Source organism: Limulus polyphemus, unplaced genomic scaffold (assembly GCF_000517525.1).
Source record: "Limulus polyphemus unplaced genomic scaffold, Limulus_polyphemus-2.1.2 Scaffold2256, whole genome shotgun sequence".
Taxonomy (NCBI): domain Eukaryota; kingdom Metazoa; phylum Arthropoda; class Merostomata; order Xiphosura; family Limulidae; genus Limulus; species Limulus polyphemus.
In genome coordinates, this window is record NW_013667866.1 from 45,268 (window position 1) to 50,538 (window position 5,271).

Here is a 5,271-nt window from a genome sequence, read left to right on the forward strand (position 1 = left end):
AAGTGTTGTGTGAGACATGATCCCTGTTTTTTTTGTTGGAGTGGCAGTGACGTGGTAGTTCAAGTGTTGTGTGAGACATGATCCCTGTTTTTTTTGTTGGAGTGGCAGTGACGTGGGTTGTTCAAGTGTTGTGTGAGACATGGTCCATGTTTTCTGTGTGTGATTTCTGTAACGTGGGTAATTCAAGTGCTGTGTGAGACAAGATCCCTGTTTTATGTATGGAACGGTTGTGACGTGGATAGTTCAAACGTTGTGTGAGACATGATCCCTGTTTTACATATATATACACTATACAAGTAAAATTACGTCTTTAATTAGCAACTTTGCCACATAAAATCTGTTCTACAGATATATATATATACTCCATACAAGAAAAATAACATTAGATCATTACTTAGCAAACTCACGTGAAACTCGCAGCCTCAGCAAGTATATTAAGAACGTCAGCCATTGGTCCCCAAATTGTAACATTTCCATCTTCGCTCTCTTTCACCCAAACCCATGGTTCCCACTGAAAGGTAAAATATATCTGATAAGTAAAGTTTCAAATACTTCACTCGTGGTTAGCTTATTAAAAATTGTAGCAAATCACCCATTCTTTATCCACAGAAAGTTTCACTAGCTAGATTACAGTTTTTATTTAAAGGAAATCGAGGTCAACATGCCAGATAGATTACAACTTTGCTTAGGATGTCAAGGTCAATACTTCACTCGTAGTTAGCTTATTAAAAATTGTAACAAATCACCCATTCTTTATCCACAGAAAGTTTCACTAGTTGAGTTACAGTTTTTACTTAAAGGAAATCGAGGTCAACATGCCAGATAGATTACAACTTTGCCCAGGATGTCAAGGTCAACATACCACCTGGGTTTGTCTACAGTAGACCAATGTCAACACACTAGATATGGTACAGCTTTTCCTGCAGAAGGTCAAGGTCAACACACCAGCTGGGTTACAGCTTTATTTGAAGTAAGTCAATGTCAGCTCGCCAGCTACCTTAGTTTTACCTATAGAAGGTCGAGGTCAGTATACCAGCTGGGTTACAGCTTTGTTTGCAGTAAGTCAATATCAGCACGCCAGCTAGGTTACAGCTTTGCCCAGGTGGTCAAGGTCAACATACCAGCTGCGTTACAGCTTTGCCTATAATAGGTTAATGTCAGCACACTAAGTTATTTTTACCTACAGAAGGTCGTGGTCAACACAATAGCTAGGTTACAGCTTTGTCTGAATGAGATCAAGATCAACATACTAGCTGAGTTACAACTTTGTCTGAAGTAAGTCAAGGTTAAATAGACCAGCTACACTACAAATTACAGTTAAAACATTATTGATTTCAACTACGTAGGCCATATTTATTTTCACTATCTACGAATAGAGTTTGACACAATTCACAAGCATAAGCTAAACTCTAATGTTTAATACCTTAAGGACCATAATTTCAAACATGGCATCATGCTTTCAATGCATGCCTGCATAAGACACTCCAGACCGGTGGCATTTTTGCATTTGTAAAAAGTGATAACTCATAAATGTCGCCATATCTGGAAAATAGGCAATTCCAACATAAGAAATGGTAACCTTAAACATTTTAACCAAAATTGTTATTTATATATATATATTTCCAGTTTATAATTAAACAAGTGTAAAAACATTAATATAAAAGTAGGAAGGGGAACACAAAAAAGTAAAAATATTTTTTAAATTATCAAACCCTAGTAAAAATATTTTTTAAATTATCAAACCCAAGTAAAAATATCACAAATACTTTATTACTTTTGAAGACAAATAAGTTTTAAAAAATTCCCGAAAATTTTCGCTGAATTTCCCTGAACCCGGGAACGAAAACCTAGAATATAGCTACTAGCGTATTGTTAGCTCGTTAGTAGTGTTGCAAAATGATTATTGTTATTACCAAAATTATAAGTAAAAGTAAGAAAAACGTTTTTAGCCAAGGTAGCGTACTTCAGTCATGTGCATTTAGATTTGCATAAGGTGAAGGCAGGATAGAGCTATGCCTTTCCAACAATGTTAGTCAGGCAGATTGTGATATTTTTGTTTTTACTCTACCGACTTTCTCAAGTGCTTTGGTGGCTTGTTACTCAACAGTTGGTTTGTTTACTACTCGACAGTGTGTGTAAAGTACTTATAAAGTTTTGTTTATATACTGTCTGCAGCGTGTTTGAGATATAAAATTGTATTGCACGTCTAGCCCATTCCTACTATAAGTACTACCGTTCTTATGATAAACTTATTACGTGGTATAGCCGTACACTATGCTGTTATGCAGTATGACCGTATCCTTTGACCAGTTAGCTAGGTTAGACACATTCCAATCAAACATGTCTTAGTGGTTAGCGTGCCGAGCTGTGAATCTTATGATCCATGGTTCACGACCCGTTGTCGTTTCGCACTTGGGTTCATAGGTGTGTTATAAGACTGATCCTACAACTTCAAAATTGGTGCTGTTCACTAGCTACCTTCCCTCTATCGGTTAAAAATTAGTGGTACTTCTCAAAGGTATCCTTTTGTACAACATTCTGCAAAAATTAGTATATAAAAATTATCACATCCTTGCAGACCAAATGATGTCATGCGCTACCCCACTTTTTTGAAATTTGTTTTAAAGTGAAATATCGTATACAATTGATTTTACAAATTTTGAAAAAGGTGTTTCGAAAAGATCTTTCTGGCCTCTGAGCTGTTCCAAGTTGGAGATCATCATTAGTTTTAATCACAGTTTTTGTAAAGACAAAAGGAACAACAAAATAAACAAGCAAGTGGAGAACGAACAAAATCAATTTATTATGTTTACTAGCATAAAAACAATTCAAGTCTTTTAGCATTATTCTAAACACTTCTGTAGTGTTAAATATTTTTTAAAACCATGGCATAGGTAACTTGTCTGAAGGGTTCTGACATAAATACAAGACTCCAGTGGCTCAGCGGTAAGCCTGAAGGCTTATAACACTACAAACCGAGTTTCGATACCAGTTGTGAGCACAGCGCAAATAACCCGTTATGTATGTGTGTGTGTTTGTTTTTCTCATAGCAAAGCCGCATCGGGCTATCTGCTGTGTCCACCGAGTGGAATCTAACCCCTGATTTATCGGGCTATCTGCTGTGTCCACCGAGTGGAATCTAGCCCCTGATTTATCGGGCTATCTGCTGTGTCCACTGAGTGGAACCTAACCCCTGATTTTAGCATTGTAAATCCGGAGACTTAAGTTGTGTAACTTTGTGCTTAACAAACAACCAAAAAATATAAAGAAAATTTGGGAATATTTACTGTCCATATAAGGAAGAAAAGGACATCTATGGCAAAAATTTTCGATAAAGAAAATAATCCCAGTTTTAAGATGACTTGTTTATTATTTTACTGGCTTTGGAAAATTTTAAAATGCAGTTAGTTAAAAGTTACAATTTTTGATACCGCAAATTTCAAAAGTTCACAGGTATTTCCAACTGTTTGAGGCAGAAGTAAGCAATGAATACGAACCAGAATTACTGATTTGAAGCCATGTTTCATATGATGACAAGTTTTACCTATACAGACATGTAGTTTAATTATAATTACTCCTCAAATAAAAATTACAATTAGGAATGCTGGGGGCTAAAATATTGAAACTCGGGGTTAGCAGTTTGGGTTTTTCTTATTTTATCTCAAACAAGTGTTAATAGGATTTTCATCAAAACAAAATTCTGAGTTTCAACATTTTAGTTATAAATATGCTTTATAGGTGATTTGAGGGAGTAAAACAGAAATTTACTATCGCTCTCATAACAAAACACGAAATACGACTGGTAAAAAGTTGAGTACACACTCGGGATTGTGAGACGATACTATCGCTCTCATAACAAAACACGAAATACGACTGGTAAAAAGTTGAGTACACACTCGGGATTGTGAGACGATACTATCGTTCTCATAACAAAACACGAAATACCGGCTGGTAAAAAAGTTGAGTACACACTCGGGATTGTGAGACGGTACTATCGCTCTCATAACAAAACACGAAATACCGGCTGGTAAAAAGTTGAGTACACACTCGGGATTGTGAGACGGTGCTATCGCTCTCATAACAAAACACGAAATACCGGCTGGTAAAAAGTTGAGTACACACTCGGGATTGTGAGACGGTACTATCGCTCTCATAACAAAACACGAAATACCGGCTGGTAAAAGGTTGAGTACACACTCGGGATTGTGAGACAATACTATCGTTCTCATAACAAAACACGAAATACCGGCTGGTAAAAAGTTGAGTACACACTCAGGATTGTGAGACGGTACTATCGTTCTCATAACAAAACAACGAAATAACCGGCTGGTAAAAGGTTAGAGTACACACTCGGGATTGTGAGACGATACTATCACTCTCATAACAAAACACGAAATACCGGCTGGTAAAAAAGTTGAGTACACACTCGGGATTGTGAGACGGTACTATCGCTCTCATAACAAAACACGAAATACCGGCTGGTAAAAGGTTGAGTACACACTCGGGACTGTGAGACGGTACTATCGCTCTCATAACAAAACACGAAATAACGGCTGGTAAAAAGTTGAGTACACACTCGGGATTGTGGGTAACTTTTAAGATTTAGATATTTTCTCCCCCAGCAAAGCCATCTAGCTGTATATAATCATTTAGAAGTGCAGTGAATCTATGATGAAATACAATCATCACGGGTCGGGTCAAACATGATGAAAGTGAGAAAAACAAAATGTTTAATTCATGTGCTATACATGTGATCGCAAATACCGAATGTGTCTATGTGTATGTACTTATTTCTTATATATCTGTAAGTTGTGCGGACTTCACGAGCTAATGAATTGCTGAGTCTTTTACAGTTATAAACATGTGTTCGCATTGTTAGCTTATTTTAATATAACTTAGTAATAAGATAAATATCTTACACCAGCTGATCGCTTTGGGATTACTTCTGAAATGTTGTTAAAATACGCTTTGGATTACTTCTGAAATATTGTAACTACACGCTTTGGATTACTTCTGAAATGCTGTTACTATACGCTTTGGATTATTTCTGAAATGCTGTTACTATACGCTTTGGATTACTTCTGAAATGCTGTTACTCCAGCTGATCGCTTTGGGATTACTTCTGAAATGTTGTTAAAATACACTTTGGATTACTTCTGAAATATTGTAACTACACGCTTTGGATTACTTCTGAAATGCTGTTACTATACGCTTTGGATTACTTCTGAAATGCTGTTACTCCAGCTGATCGCTTTGGGATTACTTCTGAAA

General features: G+C 36.5%; 1 long non-coding RNA gene across 1 annotated transcript in view; it reads right to left on the bottom strand.

Moving 5' to 3' along the window:
* Positions 1-427: 427 nt before the first annotated feature.
* The window catches only part of LOC106466431, an 11,844-nt gene continuing 7,000 nt past the window's right edge, over positions 428-5,271 (bottom strand). The window contains exon 3 of the long non-coding RNA XR_001291265.2: positions 428-511. This is a non-coding gene — a long non-coding RNA (uncharacterized LOC106466431). The remainder of the gene's footprint in view (positions 512-5,271) is intronic.